Source organism: Motacilla alba, chromosome 4, assembly GCF_015832195.1.
Source record: "Motacilla alba alba isolate MOTALB_02 chromosome 4, Motacilla_alba_V1.0_pri, whole genome shotgun sequence".
In the NCBI taxonomy this organism is placed as follows: domain Eukaryota; kingdom Metazoa; phylum Chordata; class Aves; order Passeriformes; family Motacillidae; genus Motacilla; species Motacilla alba.
Genome location: NC_052019.1, coordinates 3,687,131 through 3,708,022, shown reverse-complemented (window position 1 = coordinate 3,708,022; position 20,892 = coordinate 3,687,131). Strand labels below are relative to the sequence as shown.

The window sequence follows — 20,892 nt, the reverse complement described above, 5'->3', positions numbered from 1 at the left end:
TGTTCTGTAAATAAAATGGGACAAACCTCTTCCCTCTGGTTGCTATTTCCCAACTGTACACCCAAAAGTAAATTCCTGTTTCTCATCTTGGAGTAATTTATCCCAATCCCATAAGAGCAGCCCCAAGAACAGGGCTGAGCCTCACCACCATCACCTCCAACTTCCAAAGGGAATAGCTGGAGCCTGGAAGTGGATCTGGAGAGGGGGAAACAGCTGTAAGAGGAAGCAACTGAATTGAAGGAACAGCAAAACTGAAAATATTGGAGCTCTCAAGGTGACTGAGAGCCAGGAATTTCAGGTTAAAGGCTATTGCAGAGGTGCCCATAATTTTCTCAAGCTTAAGTCAGTGCTGCATAAATCAGTATAGAACAAAATACTTTTGGAAAAAATAAAACCCAGCAAACCAAACCCCAAAAGATTATTTTGGAGGAAGAGAAGGGAAGAGTACAGCTAGGAACCCAAAATTCTGCATTCCTATGAAATAAGAACATTTATCTTAAGATATATATTACACATGCCCAGTAGAAAACCAAAAGGGATTGTTACATGTGTGAAGACTAACAAGAAAATACCATAATTTCTCTAAGACTTGGGTTTTCTGTGAGAGTGCTGATTTATACAGATTTGCACAGCCTGAGAGTGTGTTAAGATCACAGATACATTGACTGAGTCTCATCTCACCAATTTTCTTTCCTAATCTTTGAGGAAAATTATCTGACAGGAGGTCATGAAGCCCAGAGCTCCTGGTACGTAAGAATATGTTCTTCCCTTTCCTGGCCATGCTCTAAACCCATCCTAATCACCACAAAATATAAATTTAGCACTTTCCAGGAGAGCATTAAATGGCACAACTCAGCTTTAATACCAAAAAGCAGAAATACAATATGGAAACAGAGGGTTCAGTGTTGTAAACTCCTCATAGCCTTGGACACCATATCTGGACATAAAGAGGGGTCAAACACACTGAAAACTCTCCTTTGAACTTTTTAAGCTCTTTATAACTTGTTTGTGATGCTTCTTAATAACCCAAAGAAATAAAGGGATCCATTGACTCACTAAAGAAAAAAAAAATCATATTAAAAAGAAACAAAGGAGTAAAGACATCTGCAAACACTTTTCGTTGCACAGCTCTGTACTTTTATGTCTTTCAATTTAAAAAAAAGGGGGAAAAATTTTGTATTTTCTAGGGGAAAAATGTATTTTCTAGGGGAAAAATTTGTGTTTTCTAGGGGAACAAAAAGCTGGTATAACAGTAAAGTTAAAATTTCAGGAAAAAACAAACTGAATCTGCTTCAACTTCCCAAATATGGCATTAAGGAAGCATAAATATATGTCTCTGTTTTGAACAACACATGTATGGAACCACCTTAGAAATCAAGTTATGAAAGCATTTTTATGTATCCTGATAAAAATTTGGGTTTTTTTAGGAAAAACTTAAGAGAGAGTAGCAGTATCGAGTTATCCACAACACTGCAGAACCCTGCCCATCATGTACCTTTTCCATACCTGCACAAGAAGTATGGAAATAAAACCTGTCCTCTGACTTTTTACCAAATGCATTTTCATTTTCAGTCTCCTCTTCCTTTACAAGCCATGATTTAGCTCAGGGTGGGGAAGCATTCTAGGCAAAAATCACTTCACACTTGTTCCATGGATAAATTTTCCTCCTAGACACCTCCTGTTGCCTCTGCTGTTCTATGTTTTCAGAAAGTCGTGGGAATCTTATTAGAAACTGTTTTCCAAGGAATCTGTGCAATTCATTGGGCAGATTGAATTGCAGGAGAAAAGAAAGTCTAGTTCACCAGGTTTCTTCCAGAGCTGGCAATACAGAAGCAGCAGCTTCCATGGGTGTATATGTATATATATATATATTTAGGACTGATAATTCAGTATGAGCAGAACAGAATGTATTTTCTATATAGGAAGCAAAAAAAAAAAAAAATCAAAACAAAAGTATGGAATAGCCAAGAATAGTCCTAAAATTTCTGCACAGCAACAGAGAAACCAAAGCTTTCAAAGTCAAGTAAAAACAACTTTTACAGGGTACTTTTCTTCTTATGCATTCAATGCCTTGTGCAGAGTTACAGTAACAATTACCACAACAATAACGAGGTTTGCTAAGACCATTCTTTACAATTTTATAACAAAATAAAGCTCTAATCCTTTATGTCCTCAGTGAAGAGCAGGTAAACTCTATTGCTGGAATTTCTTCAATAACTAATCCACACTGAATCATCAGAACAGAATGACAGTCAGCAATTCACACCAGTGACAGAGCTTCTCCTTCCAGTTTTTAATTTCCAAAATTTCATTCATTGGGCCACTATTGCTCTGTTACCTCCATTTAACTTTTCTGCCTACATTTGGTAAAAAAATAATTACTGCAATATGTCTTTTTAGAATATTATATATAGCATACAAACTCACACACACACAAAAAAAAAATATATATATATATATACACTGCTTTTTCATTACTTTACCTAACTGAACTCTTATTTCACAGACTAATCGATGACAAAATATTCCCAGGGGGTTTAAAATGACCCTGCACAATACCCACTATAAATGGAAAATTAATAAGGAAAGTTGCTTAAATATTCCCTCCAGTTCCCCAGAGACTGGAAATTAACATTTTGAAAGTGGATGCAAACTCATTTTGATATGTTACCGTCTTTAGTAATAAATAAGTATTTTTTTCTCAAAATTGCGTATAAATTAAACTGCTGGTGTATTCTGAATTTTGCTACAGCACCTGCCTAATACAGTAAATACCTAATCCAACTATATCACTCATAAAATTCTGTTATTCAAGTTAACAGGCCCAGGAAAGGTTACAGATATTGCCCACGAGTGTGCACAGAGCACGAAAATTCCAAATTTAGACAGCCCCGTAGGAACTGTGACACAAATGCACCTAGACAAATGATAATATAACTAAATAACTAAATAAATAACTGAACTGCAGAGTAAATGCTGGGTAAAATCCTCCAAGAAAGAAAAAAAATTTCAAACTGGAGAAAGAAGAAAGTGGGATTTTCCTTTTTTGATCCTAGGTCTTCAAGTCATACAGATCTTTAAGAAATGCTACAAACAGCAGTAGAAAAAACTTAAGAAATTATTTTGATTTTAAAACAGGAAAACTAATGGGCACAATGTTTTCTTGTTAAATTACTGGGCAGTTAGAAACTCTAATTGTACTATATTCCTACTTTGGGAAAAATAATCCAGCATGATCGCAAAGGACAGTAAGAAATTACACCCAAATGAAGGACATGAATAACTTCAGACTCACTGGGAACAACCAAGCATCTTTCCTTATCTTTATTTCCCCTTCTGTTTTTGAGGAGCCAGTGGCATCAGGGATTTCCTACATGCTGAATTCTCCCAGTCCAGTTCTAGCTCAGTCTTTTGCATTTCCAAAGGGACAAGAGGCAGAAGAGCTGCTGCATCACTTGGACTGAAAATCATCTCTACTCCATAACTATTTCAAGCAAATTTACTTTCTCATTATAATTGAAATATATAAAATACAAGCAAGCCAGGCTATGAGATCACCAACTAATCCCTTTTCCTGCTGCACAAACATGAGAACATCTCAATTTTTCTCAATTTCTCCCCTAAATTTTCTTGTTGCTGCTGAAATATGTTGCTGGTGGGGAGAATCATATGGCAGTTCACATCCTGTGGTCAAAAACTGAGATTATTTTCACTGCCAGGGAGTTTACTTGAGGATATATGAATATTGTATTTTTTCCTTCAGTCATCCAAAACACTGACCTATTGATCTGGTACGAATCAACAATGACAAATACCAAATTTCCTGTTTCCTTCTCAAAAATTACAGTTCAAATTATGTAACACATGGAACATCTCAATTTAGAAAAAAAAAATCAGAAAAGAGAATTTGGGAAACGTGATTTGTCTTCTTCCATTGATATCATCCGGAGTTCTCTAAAGCAAAGCATTACAGAACATTTCCTTTCTCTTGATTCAACTCTTAATCCAAAGCTAACTATTGGGTTTTGTACATCATGCTCCAACCAGGGTGTTCTAATCAAGCCCATTTTGTCTGTGTGTGTGGGAGGGGGTACAAGGAGTGTGCTTGGGGTCTGACTTTATTTAAAGGAAGGCTGAGAAGTTTTCTGGTGAAAGACTGTTGATAAATGGTGGTTAGGAGAAGAAAACTGGTTATTCAATGAACAAAGTGCTGTGTAATTTATTTTACTTCATTAGATGCTGAATTCTTCAAACACTGCTAGGAATTAGAATGCTTTGAAACCAATTATTGTAAGTACATTTAATCATAGCTTTGAAGTTACTTTCAACATAGCATGTTCTTTTTGATTAAATTATATCTTTCTGCCATTTCACTACAAGTACCCAGTTCAAGGGCAGAAGAAAAAAAAACAAAAAACCCAAACCTTTCAAAAGTCATAAATAAAAACAACAATAATTTTGCTGGTTTTTTTCTGAAATATTTCCACAACCTCCTATTGTGACAAGAGTACCAGTTCCTGCAGAAACTTGAGTACAATTTTGAATGCATAAAAATTATCACAAAATTAAACAATTATGTCATTATATATGGTACAATTAATTCCAAGCAGAGAAGCAGAATAGCAGGGAGCAGAAAGATGAACTAAAAATGCACTTGCAAGGTACAAGGATTTTTTTTTTGAGGAAAGATTAAAGGAGTTCAATAGACTGTCTCTCTCACCTTGCTTCTTTGTACATATAGTACTGGTAATTCAAGCTCTCTGTTATGTGATATTTCTCTTTATCATGATAAATGATGGCTGAAAGGAGCAATTTTGGTTCAAGCCTGCCTCCTGCTTGAAAGAAAATTTTGGTTCAGTGATTTAAGCAAGGCAAAGCACCATGAATCTCCTCCCTATTCCTGACTTGGACAGGAGCAACTGGAAATGGGATCAGTCCAATGAAAGATCACAAACACAGCTCAAGGAGCTCTGCTGATCTCAGTGATCCCCAGTCACCTTCCCTATTCTCAAATGTGCATCTTTTATTTACACGATTTCACTGGATTTCAATTGGCTCTGAAAAGCTCTGAGGGAAGAGAAAGAGTGTTTTTATTCTCTTCTGAGCATTTTTTCTCTTTTTTTTTTGAGTGTAAAGCACTAATAAAAAAATGCAGGACTGTGCATTACTTTAAGTAAGTCCCATCCCTGGAAGTGTTCCAGGCCAGGCTGGATGGGGCTTGGAGCAAGCTGGGATGGTGGAAAGTGTCCCTGCCCATAGCAGGGGGTGGATCTCAATGATATTTAAGGTCCCTTGTCACAGACATGTTTTATGAAAAATCCTTTCCTTAGGATTTTTCTCCTGAGAAGCTGAGAGGCCTCAGGGGAAAAAAAAAATGTCAACAATGACTATCTGCTGCTGTGGAATGCAACAGGTGGATCTGTGCTTGGTCTCATGTGGTTGTTTCTAATTAATGGCCAATCACAGTCCAGCTCTCCAGACTGTCTCGGTCAGTCACAAGATTTTATTATCATTCCATTCTTTCTCCTTTGCTTGCAAGCCTTCTGATGAAATCCTTCTTCTATTCTTTTAGTATAGTTTTAGTATAATATCTATCATAAAATAATAAATCAAACCTTCTGAAACATGGAGTCAACATTCTCGTCTCTTCCCTCATCCTGGGACCCCTGTGAATGCCACCATAGTCCCTTTCACGTTCTCTCAAATAACCAACACATTAAAGGAGAGAAAAGCACTTTTTCTTCTACTCTTTCTTAGGATTATTAACTGGCTGCCCAGCTTGTAACAATAAATGGTAAATTACCTTATGGCAGAAATTAATGTATTTGCATTTCCATTTCTACAGCATGGACTCTTTACTGCCTTTGTGTGAAGGGTTGGGAAGGTTAACTGGGTAAGATTTATTTTTTAAATCTGCAAAGAAGTGTTACAGCCTTAAACAGCCAAAAAGTCCCAGAGAAATAAAGAAACAAAAGTAGATCTCAGTGGGCTAATTTGTCTTAGCTTTGTAATAGAAAATAGTACCAAAGCTGTTTATGTGGATCACCAGAACTAAAACCAAGAGGAAAGAAGAGGGAAAAGGCAAAGAGTGGCCTGGAGTCAGGGGCTTGTGAGGGCAGTTAGAAATTTCTAGAGTAAAAGGAGGTTAAGGAGGTAAAATAAGCAGCAATGCTTTGGCTGATCAAATAGAGATGTAGCAGTATAGAAATAATGAGATATCAAAGGGAAATAAAAGAACACGTACTGAATATTATCATCAACACTGGAGAACAAAAGAATGAGAGAACACATCTTTCTTCTTCAACTCCAAAGCACAAAATTCGACAAATAATTGCAGCCTATCCCCAAAATGTCACCCAAGTAAAAGAAAAACAAAACAACACCTTAATGGCACAAAGCAGTGGTTCTGCTTGTTCTTTTTACTTTCTGTCTTAATGACATATTCCATCAGTTCTGAATTTGTCAGAAATGGTGATTAGAGGAGTAAAAAAAAAAATCTCTTTTGTTATCGTCTACCTTAAACTTCAAAGCAGCAGGACACTGAGTGAAACATAACTCTATCAAAGTAAGCACTTCTAATCCTTAAGTTTGATATTTATAAATTTACAAGCTTTCCTAGTCATGCTGCTCAGAACTATCATAGAAAAGCACATCACAGAAACTGTAAATATTCTGAGGCACCTCGTTCTATTTTGCCTCAGTCTGTGGGTTCAGTGCACACAGCCTATCAAGAGTTGGGGGAAAAATCAAAAGCCCCAAATATTTTCCCTGCCTGCCTCAACAGAGAAAGACTCATTAATGTTATTAGGTATCACTCACTCGGTGACATTCATTAACATCAAGCATTGGCCAAATCTACATTTTATGCAGGGAATTTTCTTTAGAAGTATCCCACATCCCTGCTCATCCTGGATGTCCCTGTTAACATCATGCTCAGCCTGTCTTTGAACATCCAGATCACCAGGATCTGAAATCATGGCTTAATCTGTTTTGCTCAGGATGTTCATAAACCACTCTGAGCTTCCCAATCAATAAATAAATAAATTTCCATTGTGTAACTGAACTACTGGATCATTTCTAAGTAAACTGAAAGACTCCCTAATATTTGAGCACCCTGAAACTGCAGGAGATTTTGCACTGAGTTTCTGTGGCAAACAGGAATATCTCTGCTGCAAATACAAAAACCAAATTGCTAAGTAAAAAGTAATTTCAAGTCTGTTTGTTGTGGGCCATGTAATTAGGAATATTATTTTTAAAAAATTCTAATTCTTAAGCATTTGATACTTGTAACTTCTAAACCAGCAACACATGGCTTTTATTGTGTCCATGCTCAGCTTTTATAGCAGCAATATTGATGTAAAATATGCCACACTAGACAAATTTGCATTATATGGGTTTCTGATTTCTTTTTTAGTTAACTACATCTTCCTTACATTTTACAATGTCAACTCCTCAAATGTAGAAGCTTTAAATAGCTAAATGTAGTGATTTTGTATTTCTAAATCACAGTAAGATTCAACACAAAACAGAATTTAGGAAATGTATGGTTATACTTGGAAATATTTTCATTTTGCTTTCTTTCCTTTGGATTATTGTGCAGGTCAACAGGACAAACTTTCTGGTCTGACTTACAGGAGTCTTGCTCTCTTAGAGCTTGTGGTGCTGTCATTGAAACACTTCTGCACGAGGTAACAAAAAAATGCAGATAAAGCTGTAATTATGCAAATGTGTAAACTCAGTGACAATGAACTACCAGGGTCCAAAATAATTCCAGAGACAAAGAGGAAGGGAACAGCAGGAAGCAGGACTCCTTTTGGGTTGTAATCTACAGCCAAATAAATGACAATTTATAAACAACACAATAAAGGCTTTAATAGCTGGGATAATTTTCAATGTATATATATCATTGCATGTAAAAAACACAAAAAGGGCCCCAAAACTCATGACTCTTTCAAAGTTTATATATATATATATATATGCCTTTTTTTCCTATATTACCAGCAATTATCAGTTTCCTATAATATTATCAGCAAATACTACTACTACTACTACTACTACTACCAACAACAACAACAACAACAACAACAACAACAACAACAACAATAATAATAATAATAATAATAATAATAATAATAATAATAATAATATTGCTTTCACATATTTAAAATTTTCTAAATTATTCTGATCTGAATAGTCTCATAATTCATTATTAATTACAAGGCTTCCTGCAATATTTTGCAGATTCTAAGTCACCACATTTCATATATCGATCAGCACTGTTGTATCTAGAGGTTTAATTTCCCACCATAATTATAACTGGACTGCAAATCTGCATGATCTTCCAGAGACTTGTTAATACAACTCTGAAACTTGTATTAACTGAAAGTAACTGAAAGTAAAAGGAGAGACTTCTACTAAAAAAACAAAAGGAAAAAAAAAGGAGAAAAAGAAGATCATGAAAAATAATCAAATTCTTTTTAGAGGAGGAATTATTTTTTAATTTTAAAATATTTTTGTTAATCTATCACACACTTTGACATTCAATTTGCTCTACAAAATGGCATCATGTAGAGCTGCCAAAGAAAATTCACCATGCTAGGAAGCTTGTCAGTTCAGTCTTTTACTCATATTGGAAAGAAAACCATCTTTAAAATATTAAATACAGCTGTGGGTTTTAGTCCCTCAGTAACTTCATGGCTGTGACCTTCATAGAAGACTTGGCAATCTCACAGTCATAGAACTCATCCAGGATATTAAGGAGAGCCATTGAAGGTCAGCACTGAATTGTTCTGATTAAATTCAAAATATAAAATCAGATTTCCATGTGCATTTTCTTGCCCTTTCATAATTTAAATTCTCTTTGGTAATTAAAGAATACAAAAAATGCCTTAAGAACGAGATTAGCCTTTGGTGACCACTGCAGGTAGTTTATAATGTGGCTTATTTTATAACAATGATGTCCTGAATCAGAGTGCAATGACAAGAGAAAGGATAAAAAGAACAATCATCAAAACATGATAAAACTATTCATCCTGCTCCTAATTTATCATCTGGCAGATGTCAAACTGATCATGACTGGGCACCTACAGCAAATTGCACCTGAGCAAATTGTTAGTTCCATTAGGCTTTACCTCATTCCAGCAATATCAGAGAAGGGATTGTGGGTGGGAAGTGGTTTCAGACCCATGAATGTGTCCCACAGCCACCCTTACTGCTTTCATGGAGCTGTTCTCACAGCAACCTCAGGAGCCAAGATCCTCAGTGGGACCAACCAGAGTGGGATCACCCCACTGCGAGGAGTCATGGAATGGTTTGGGTGGGAAAAGACCATAAAGAACATCCAGCAACCCCTGTCACGGGCAGGGACAGCTTCCACTGTCCCAGAGTGCTCCAAGCCCCATCTCAGCCTGGCCTTGGACACTTCCAGGCATCCAGGGGCAGCCACAGCTGCTCTGGGCACCCTGTGCCAGGGCCTCCCCACGCTCACAGGGAAGAATTTCTTCCAATATCCCATCTAAATCTACCTTATTCCACTTTAGTGAACCAGCAACCCAGTGGTCAAGCAAAAAAAAATCTAAACCTTGCAAACCATAAATAAATTCTAACATTTTAAATTATTACTGTCAAACTTACAGTACAATTGTGCAACAAGTACCATCATTTATGAAGAGTAATGAGATGTTTTCATTCTAATACCTAATAGTCACTCTGTAGGTATCTGCAGTCATTTTGAGACCAAAATGCCAACTCAGTCAGCAAGAAAAATCTAATTTGTCTACCACACTCATCAAAAAAAATCAAAGTGAAAAAGATCAACATCCCCTAGGTAAGAGCTGATGCGTTATGATAGCTCCTATCATGGGTTTTGCAGTATTTTTCAAAAATAAAAAAAGAGAAAAATCAGAAATAAGCCAATTGCTACAGTTCATTCCCCTCACCATAATTTATATTGATGGATGCTTTTTCAGCTCTCACATGCAGGGAAGAAACCACACCCTTCACTGCAGAGAACCAGCACTCTGCAGATTTACAAAGCCTCCTGTTTCCACAGAGAACACCAAAACACTTCCCACAGCAAACATCCCAACCCTGTCACAATGCCCTCACTGTCCCGGATGGGCTGTTTGTAGTACAGGAGAGGGGACAGAATTCCACCAAAGCACAAACCATGGTATTTGTGGGACAATAAACACCACCCCAGGTAGCATACACAGCCCTCCTGTTCTAGAAAATTCTGTGGTTCTTAGAACTGATTTTTCTATTGTTTCTAGGACATGTTTCTTTGGGGGAAAGAATTACAGGGAACCTGTGGTCACTTTTTCAACAGTTTTTGTGCATGAAGAAGAACATATTGATCTGCACTTTCAGTCTGGCTTGGTAGCTAATATCTAATATCTAGCTGTGACTATTTAGCTACATATCTAATAATGACCAGTGATTTAAGGTAACTTACTCCTCATTTTTAGGACTAATGTAAAAAAAAAAAAAAATAGCAACCCCCCCCCCCCCCAAAAAAAAAAAAAAAAGTCAGTATGTAATTTATTACACTGCAGTTTAGACTCAAAATTCATCTCACCTGGGGCCCTTCTGCTTCCAAGAGCTCCCTCCAGAGCAGCAACCAAGCTGCACACACACCAAAAGCCATTTGTGCATCCTAAAAATGACTCCTATGATGCCAACACACTTTGTCACACAGAGCTAACTTAAAGAATGCTTTTGTGGCATCTCCAGCAAAGCCTAATCATTAAAAATATAACCAACTTTGATGTCATTGGGAGTCAGTATATTTGGGTGAGCCTGTCCCAGAGCTCTCCTTACGTCCACTGCCTCAGCCTCCTTACTCAGCTCAGGGCTATACACACACAGAATTCCCTGTTTTCCCAGAGGGGTATAGACCAAGGGACCTGCAGAAGAGACTCAAACCCACCTAAGTGGATTGCTGATCACGTCTCCCAAAAAGGATGTTCAGTGGTGCCCAACATCTCCAACAAGAGTCATTTGTGGAAGGAAAATAAAGCCTTGTGATATTGTAGGTGGGGATAGAGGCTGCAGCTGTCTAGGGCACAACTTCATTTCTTCATTTCTTGGGAAATGCAAACCACCTTGGGAATGCTCCATAATGAGCCCAAGCAAGAGACAGGCCAGCAAAGTAGTACTAAAATAATAATATTTTCAGAGTCCTGACATCCTTTGACAATTTAGGAACTACCCAGCTTCATTTCTGAGGCTGCTGAAGCACTCTGAAACTTACTTTTTAACAAGAGAACTTCAGGAGTATTGCGGTGTGTCTTGAGCTGCTTCACATCTGACCACCCAAGCTGATCAACCATTTAAAGACACAACAAGTAATATGATTTAAAATCAAATATTCAAATATATTGTGTCTCATCTACTATAATAAAAAAAACTTGATTTGTTTGTCCAAAGCTATTTTTCTTTTTCAAAGCACAGCCTGAAAGTACAAAATAACATCAGGTCACTGATGTTTTCATCCCAGGCTGTGTGCTCCTGTCAGAAGAAAATTATAAAGCTTTAAAAAGGAATTTAAGGAAAAGCCTAGAATCATGTCTAACACAAACCCTGCTCCACAACAAACAGCCCATGACAGGGCTTTTCTTCAGATTTTAGCCCTTCCTAATTAATAGAAAAAGTTCAACTAATTGGAAAGTCAAACTTCCCAGTTCCCTTGCTTTATTTATTGCCTTTCTAATGAATTTCTACACTTTTACAACATTTCTATCTGCATTACTTTAAATGACAAAATGATGTCTGTGACTGGACAAGTGTCTTTCCTAATACACCATAAGGTGAGATATCTCATAGTTTGACAATATTTAACAAGATCTGCTCATTTCTGCAAATCCCCTGTTGTCCAAGCCCTTGATTAGACAGCGTTTCTGTGAAATTCAGCTATCTAATTAGCCTGTTTGATTATTTGAAATAAAATTAGGTCTCCAAAATTGTTAAATCACCGTGTACTTTTCCATCACATTGATTTGCTGCAAGTGGAGAAGAGCTGGGTACTTCTCACCTGAACACTTCTCATCACACAAAATGACAAATCCACGGCTCTGCACCAGTTTGCCCAAGTCAAAACACCAGGGACAACTCATGAAGAGTGGTCCAGACCCTATTTGAGGAAAGAGGTTGAAGGAGAGTGCTGTCCCATTTGGATTAGGGACAGACTGGAGCCAGGATCACCTCCACCCTCAGCTCTTTACACTTCCACCTCACAGAGGTGAACACTGTAGGGATGGTGACTCCACCACTTCCCTGGGGAGCCTGTTCCAATGCTCAACCACCCTTTCAGCAAAGAAATTATTCTAAAATCCCACCTGCACCTCTCCTGGATCACCCTGAGGCAATTTCCCCTTCTTCTCTCAATTTCTTATCTTCATGCATGCCTGAAACTCAAGGCACTACATCATGTAATCACTGGCAGAGCTTTCATCCCTTGATGTCATCTGCTTAGCAACCACAGAACACCCCAGGGAATTCCACTCCCATGACAGAATATTTCCATACTTAACAAAAGGGGGATAAAAGATAGTCTGTTCCACATAATCCCATTTTGCTCCTCCATATTAAAATTCTGTTGGACTCACTCCTACTCATGATTAATCTCATTACTCTTCAATTAATTTGGGAAGACCAGCAACTCATTTTACACTTCCATAATTATTTCTATAACACCAGCCAAAGCAAATTACCTTAATACATAACAAATCAACATGTGACGGCTCACATTAAAGGTTCTTCCTCTCAAAAAAGTGCACAGAGATTAAGGAAATGTAAGGAACTTACCTAATACTGCAAATTAATGTTGGAGAAATGGAGGGAATGCATGTCAAACCCACAACTTATTTTCCCCATCATCACATCCCATTAAACTGCAGTCTGTAACTTTATTACTCTTCCTCATTTTTTTCTCATGCATCCCCTTCTTATTTTGATCCCCTGTTTGTTGTTAAAATGGCAGTAATGTTTTATAGAAATAGCCTAAAATTAAGGCACTGTGCTTATTGCTGCAAGTTTTCAATTCCTTCCTTGACATTCTTTTCCAACATTACAATGAAACCTCTGGAAAATCTAATTTAAAGAGCAATTATCAAGTTGTATTAAAAACAAATAAAACCGACCCACCCTGATTTGTCACTATTATTCAGCTGTAGCTAACTGTCAGCCAAAGGTCACTCAAAGATAACAAACTGGGTGACACCAGCATAAACTTTGCTGTTGTATTTCAGTGCTGCTGCTGGTGGCTGTGACTAACAAATAACAATAACAAAATAGATCCCCTCAGGGGAAGCTCAACACTCCAGTCTAGGACCATTTTCTCTAATTTTAAGGCATTTTTAAGAAAATAAATTACCAAAATGCTTGGCTGCAGACAAGCTCATCGAACAGGCTGCCCATTGGAGGGGTGGAGTCACCATTCCTGGAAGTGTTCAGAAAAAAAAAAAAAAAAAAAAAAAAGCAGAATTGGAACTTCACAACATGATTTAGTGGCCATGGCGGTATTTGGTCAAGGTTGGACTTGATTGTGGAGGTCTTTTCAACCTTAATGATCCCGTAGGGATTTGAATCTGATCTTGTTCTTTTCAGCTTTAAGAAGTTGCAAAGCAGTTCTGGAACTGTCCACCTAAATTTAACACACTGTACTGCACGACTTATCACAACATCTGCCTTCAAATATATTATTCAGCTGAATATGAGCACTGCCTCCACGTTTTTTAATCAACTTATTAAACTGCACCAAGTTTCTAAACATTATATGTAAAACGACAGGTTAAAAGGATAATCATATACACAACGTAGGACCAGAGTATTCTCTTTTAAAGAACAAAATGACAAAGCTAAATATACATTTGAGGGCTTAGCAACTCTTCAGAGATGAGTAGATGCAGCAGTTCAGGTTATAAATGAAGAAAATGGTCAGTAAGAGATGGTTATTTGGAAGCTTGGCCAGCAATCAATAAATTAAGAGATCTAAAACAGGATAATCAGGTTGGACATTTAAAATGAACAACAATAATTACTATTTCATACAGTATCTAATTAAATTCAGAAACTCATTGTTGCGGGGAAGCTCAAACATATGAGTGGGTTCAATAAGTCTTTAGCAAAAAGAGTGGATTATGGCTCCACAGATGGCTATTAAAGCAGCGATTCAGATGCTAATTTCAACTCAGGAAGTTTCTAAATCACAGCCTGTGGAAGCTTGGAAGATTCAGCAGGGAAAAGCTCACTCCACACTTTCCATGCTCCTGGAACTCTTCGTTAAACAACTCTTACTGGACAGGGAGCTGAGGGTCTGGTCTGACCCACTCTGACATCTGTGTCCTGGTCTTACTCATTCCTTGCATGAGTTTCTCTCTTAAAAAAAAAATCTGCTTAAAAATAAATTAATTTACTTTTAATCTATTTTAATATATCTATTTAATATCCATTTTTATCTATTTTATATCTACTTAAATTGGCCTTTGTTTTTATTTTTTTGAGTTAGCAGAGGAGCAAGTATTTTCTGCTTAATTTGAAAGGTGGATACAAACTTCAGTATTTCCCCAAAATTTTCAAGTACAGCCTTGTTTACCTCTGTGGGACACTCTGGGCTCATGCGCTGCTGCATTGTAAGAGACCTAAAGATCATTTGAGATGGAAATATATTTCTAAATGCTGGAACTGACAAGGAAAATATCTGCGGGTGGTGCTGGTAAAAGTTCTCACAAAACCACATTTGTTTAAGGAACAGAATCATTATATGAACGAAATAGGTTTTTTTTTTTTTTTTCCAAAAGACAATAACAATCAGAATGCAATGTACTATAAGTAAATTTTTAATATTGTAAAATTTCAGTACTTTATCTGTGTGATTAAATTCCCTGGTTAAGATGGCAAAATAATTACTCATCAAGCGCAGGAAAGTGCTTTTTTCTGCATGCATACTCCTGTGACAAAGTACAGTATTTCATTTAATTTTGGAGAAGATTACCACCTACCAGAAAAGGGATATAAAATGCAGTAAATCAAATTACAAGCAATAACACTGACTTTGGGGGTTTTTATTTAGTATTTTCATATTTTATTTTAGCTTTGTAGTGACAGCTTGTTTAAATGCAATTGTGTTCTTTGAACATAATAACAACAACACCTGGCACTTAGAAATTCAAATTATGTGTGAATTCTTTTGAAAATAACAATGATTTGCTTCACAGGCATCAAGTGGAAACTACCAGTCACAACATGACAGCAAAGAGAAAAATGTTTACCAAGAGGAACAGAGTTACGGTACTTGACTCCAAAACTGGGATGGGGTAGAGATTCATGTTCCCAGGTGTTTCCTTAAAGATAAAACTCCTTAGAAAAACATTTTGGGAATTCCTTTCTCATTCCTTTTTCTCAAGGTCCTCTCCTCTCATACAAATTTCCACCATTTTTTTTTCTCAGCTCTAACACAAGAGCCTTGCTTTACACCCAAGAATAACATGAATTTTATTTTGTGGTCAGTTTGGCACAGTAACATTGAGCCTGTTCTATCACTTCTTTGGTGCCAGGACTTTGTCACTTCAAAGGCACAAGAAAACTCTTTGGGTTTGATATGACTTTTCAAATTAATCTTGAGATTGGCAACATTGAGACTTGACACCTTCAGTAAGTTTGAAGTTGATCTTTACAAAGTTAGCTCTTATTCCATATATAAGAATTTAGCTGACAAAAACTCAATAATAAGAACAAGAAATTTCCCAAGTGTCAGCTCAACTCAACAAATAATTGCATGGTGATTAGTACCAATAAATCATTCACACTGCTTCAGAAATATTACAGTATTAAAAAATGGTGACGAACAAGAAAAGTAGAGACAAAAATTGTTATGAATTTCTGCTCAATTCTGCTGTTTGCTTCCTGTCAGCTCTTTCTCTATGCTCTTATTCCTTTTTCCTGTCTCAGTTTTTGAATACTTTTAAGGTTCAATTGAACACTCATTACTTTTCCATCCTTTCTCTAACTTTTTGGGAATTTAGACATAATAAAGAAAAACAGACTTGACGTCACTGAAGGAAGCAAAGCAATCCTACTGACTGAAGAGAGGAAAGCCTCTCTTAGACCTCTAAATTAAAACAAAGTCTATTTCAATGAATGTATCTTAAGTCTAATCAGTTTGGATGCTCTCTATGCTGGGGAGAAGTAAACTGGGATGTTGGAGTCCTGGATGCTGAGAATTTCAGACTTTCTGTGCTGACAGACACTGACTCCCAAGAGAACACAGCATTTGACCTGAAACTGTAAAGAAGGCTTCCAAAATGGAATTATAGAACTGGGATTACGAGTGTGTAGTTTGATTAGAAGTGTGTAATATCACATGGTAGAAAACTTAGAGTTTAAGGTTTTAGAATATAGTAATATATGTGAAGCTAAGATAGAGGTTTTAAGGTGGTAGCTAGTTGTTCTTCACCTTCTTCTTCATGAGTTTAGGTAGTATTTTGTAATTAGACAGAAAATTCCGCATTACAAGACAAAAGTAGTTAGTTATTGAGTTAGAAATAATTTGTGTCATTTCTTAATTAAATAGTTTAGCCTTAAAAACCTTGTAGAGAAAAACAGTTAACCATTTTGTACCTTGTTAGTGAAATACTACAGGAAGTCACACCTTGTAAGACTGTGATTTAGATAGAAAATAATAAACACCTAAGTCTAAACACGAAATATTATCTCAAGAACTTAAATCCTGACCTTAACAGAAGCAGAAAAAAAAGCCAAAAACAACACTGGGAAAGACCAAAGAATGAAAAATATGAAGAACAGGTAATTTAAAAGACAAAAGGGGAAAAAATATAGTCAAAGCACAACGTAAGTAATAAACATCAGGTTCTGAAAACAAGAAAGGAAAGGAAAGAATGAGACTCAGACAAAACAAGATGTTTCAGTGAAGAAAAGAACACAGCTAAGCTTTTCATTTAGAATGTGAAATACATAGAAACAATAGAACGAGCATCCTGCTCTTTCAACACTTTCAAAAACACCTATTAAAAGAACCTTGAACAAGTTACACGCTGCACTTGTGAAATCTGAAGCTTCATTTTGAAGATTTAGCAAAGACAAAAGCAGAATGTGTTGAAATGCATTACTTGTCTTCTCCTGAACGCTGTAATTGTGCTTACTCTGTATTCCTGCATGCAACATTGAATCCCTCAGTCTGCTGCCAGGTTTTCATTCCATATTGTGTATTATCAAAGTGTGAAACTGCTGAATGTGCCCCAGCACGATTTTAATCATTATTATAGACAGTGTTCCAAGCTGATGTAATCAAATGCCTTTAATTATGGCAATCAAATACATTATCAGTTTACTATTGCTAACTCATATTGGGTACACAGAATAACCTGGAATAGCAGGGTCTGCTGACAGTCATTTACACATGACTTGGTTCAACCTCATGGCAAAATACCTCCTTCAGTTTGGCTGCAAATATTTTAAAAGAATCATGGAATGCCAGGTTGGAAGGGGCCTCAAGGATCATCTGGTCCAGCCTTTCTTGGCCAAAGCACAGTCTAGACAACATGGCCCAGAAACCTTTGCAGCTGTATTCTCAATGTGTCCAGCACTGGGGAATCTACCACTTCCCTGGAGTGACAGATGAGTAATGTGATGGTTGGCTCTCACAATTAAAAGGCAAATATTATATACATATAATAACGATGTTAAGATGTTTAGAGAAGTTTTATAGTCTTATAGTTCTGTTTTATCCCCTTGCGTTGTTATCAGGGGGTGGCCTGGGTTTGGGACATTTGGGAGGGTCAGCTTTTACTACGGCAGCACCTGACCTCCAACCAAGATTTAAGGAAGTAGTCTCCACCACTGGACAGCAAATGAGTCGCTGGACAGAACTTTGGGAGGGGCTAAAGTGTTAAAAGGCAAAACCTCCATTGTGTGGATGAGCACATGGTGGAAAAATCCTTTGCTCCCAGCACTATAATATCTTCTCTATTCAGTCTTCTGTTGTATTTTTTGGTAAGGTTTTAATAAACCTTTTAAATTTTTTGGAAGTGTGTATAATTTCTCACACTGGGAAGATTATTCCAATGGCTGACTGTTCCTGATACAAAAAAATTCTCTCCTTGTGTCTAGCTGGAATCTCCCCACCAGCGACATGTACACACTACCCCTCATTTTTTTCACCAGCACTTTGGACTCTGTTCCACCAGTGTCAGGCCCACCTCACTGATCCAGTCAGCCCAGTGCCAAAAAACTCCCCTCACCTCTTCCAGGCACATGAATTCTACCCCTCCAGTATCTACTGATTAACTGAGAATAAAAATTGCTTTAATATAAATGTGTGCTTTATATACATTTCATCCAAAAAAAAAAAAAAGAGATGGGTTGTTTTATGGAAAATTCACAAAACGAAGTGATTTATTTATTTATTTATTTATTTCAGATTCCCATTATGGGCATGGGGAAGCACTCCTGGAGAGGACTAAAGTTGCCCAAAGAGACGCTGGAGTTCACCCTTGGAGACTGAGTGAGAGCACAAGGCCCTGAGCAACCCCATCATACACTGAAGGCAGTTTTGCTTTGAGTAGACTTGATCAGGTACCATCCCCAGGTTCTTTCCATCAAAAGGTATTCTCTGATTCTGCATTAGCACAGTAATTGCAGTCTTAAACTCCAGTTCTGTGTGCTAATGTTGGGAAAAAAAAAACCTCTAATGCTATGATGCTATTGAGAATAAAATTCATAGTGAGAACTACTAAGAGGTCATTAAGTTTCCTTGTTACGTACATTGAATTTGATTATCCAAGTAAATTACAATTTCTTACTAATCAGACAATCTTTGCAGCACAATACAACAAGAAGCTGCCATAGTTACACAAGTGGATCAGTTTGAGGGGGCCGTGAGAGTTGTCATGATATTAGGAATTCTATTTGGGGAAGTAATTATCCACACACGATGCAAATGATCAATCACTGTGAAGTCAGTGACAAATGAGGGGTTTACATGGCTCATTAGTAGCCATGATACAGAGACACACACTACAGAAAGTTTCTTTGTCACTGAGAATCACAAGCACTGCAATATGTTTTTTCCTTGACTTAAACAGATAGGAGTTCTGTGGAAGAAGAAGACAACATCCTCTTCTTTTATCCCAAAACAGTGGCAGGAGTCAGGATTCTTTTGTTGGTGCAAGGCTATAAAAGAAAAGGGTTCATCACTTGTGCCGCTCTCAGAAAATCTGAAGCATTAGGAAAGGTAACTGCTCCCTCAGCCAGCAGGGAATAACAGCCAGTTCTGTCAGGAAAACTCCAAATGTAGGGTGACATAAGCACTGGAGTATTCACAGGATAAGATCAGCACCCAGTGCTGGGCACTTTTTGCATTTCAAAGCCAGGAAGGGGGTTTATTGACAATACTGACATCAAAGGCTGAGTCACTGAGGGGACTCACTCACTGACAAGGAGATTTAAATACTTTCCCCTGCTGCATTAAGCTCTGAGGCTGCACAGTTTGGGAGATCACAGGTCATGAAAAGGCCAGAATTTAAACAGTTTGGGACAAATCTTGGGATAGCAGCACCTGAATCCAAAAATAGCAAGGTTACTGAGCAGCATTTACTTCTCAGCATAGCCAAACCCTTCTCTTTAGAGATTATCTTGTTTGTTATTAAAGTAGCTGCCTAATTACAAAAGCAGGTGTATTTCCTGTAATGACCCTGATTAATGATGTGAATTGACCTCAATTGACTACTGATTTTTGCAATTACCTTTTAAGTGTGATAATGGGTATGTAAATGTTGCATCTGAACACAAAGTACCTCTTTCAGACACAGAATGAGTTTGTCCATCAGGCATTAGATGCACGTTTTTCTTGAGATGTTTTTCTCGTGGTTTTTACCCACTGCTGGTTGTATCAACATTAGTAAGCAGCTAAGTAGCACCGCAACAGGAGAAACTGAGGCAAAGGCAAGATTTTACAAGGCTTGTGAAATCCTGAACTGAGTAAACAAGAACTGTCAAGATCAGAGTCAGAAGAATTTTAAAAGAGGATATTGAAAATCCTAACTTTTTATTTTTGAGCAGTTAAAATTTGTCCAAATAAAAGTAAATATAGCAATAAGCTTATAATTAATATTATCAGAAGAAATATCAGCACCTTATTACTTATGAGTTGGACATCTATAGACTTTACTAAAAATTGATTAGAACTGTCCTTAAAAAGGCAAATCAGTCCTTCAAAGCCCGGAAAAAACATAATCCTATTTTAGATCCATGTTCCAAATCTGGATTTGAATTTGTATGCTGGGAAAAATTAGCTATTGATTCTGGGCTTCTTTTCTCACATCCAAGAAGGGACAGTGCTGAAGATGTTACTTAATGTGTATTTGTTAGAAAATTACAAAAGCAATGATGAAAGATAGTAGCCAAAAATATAATTTTATGGGTTCAATGGCTTATGAAAGAACGAGCACTACCTCAAGGCAGGATTTTTGTGCTAAAAGGCAAAGTCTATCAACACAAAAAATTGCCATTTCCAAGCTATTGTTTGGCATTTCTTAATTCCCAGGTGACACATTGGATCTCAGAATGCTGTTGGCTGAAGTATGTGAAATGAAAAGCCCAGGGCCAGGATATCTAAACACGTACTTGGAAAAGAAGGAAACAGAAGTGTCACAATTTTTTATAAACACCGCGAGACAAATGAAAGAGGAAATGAAGTTAAACAAAGGGTCACATAAATAAAGCCTCTGCAACAAGAAGACTACCAGCAACCAAGCAGGAGCAGTAAAAGCTTCAAATTTTAGAAAAAATCACCCTGAGAAGGGAGAGTGAACCGGAGATCAGCAGTAGAGAGAAATTCCTTCCAGATTTCTCAGGTGGAGCTGTTTTGGCTATAAA

The 20,892-nt window shown here is 37.1% G+C and overlaps 1 protein-coding gene across 3 annotated transcripts in view; it reads right to left on the bottom strand.

Annotated features, from left to right (window-relative positions):
• Positions 1–20,892, bottom strand: part of CTNNA2 (catenin alpha 2) — a 464,788-nt gene that overhangs the window by 268,420 nt on the left and 175,476 nt on the right. The window lies entirely within an intron of this gene.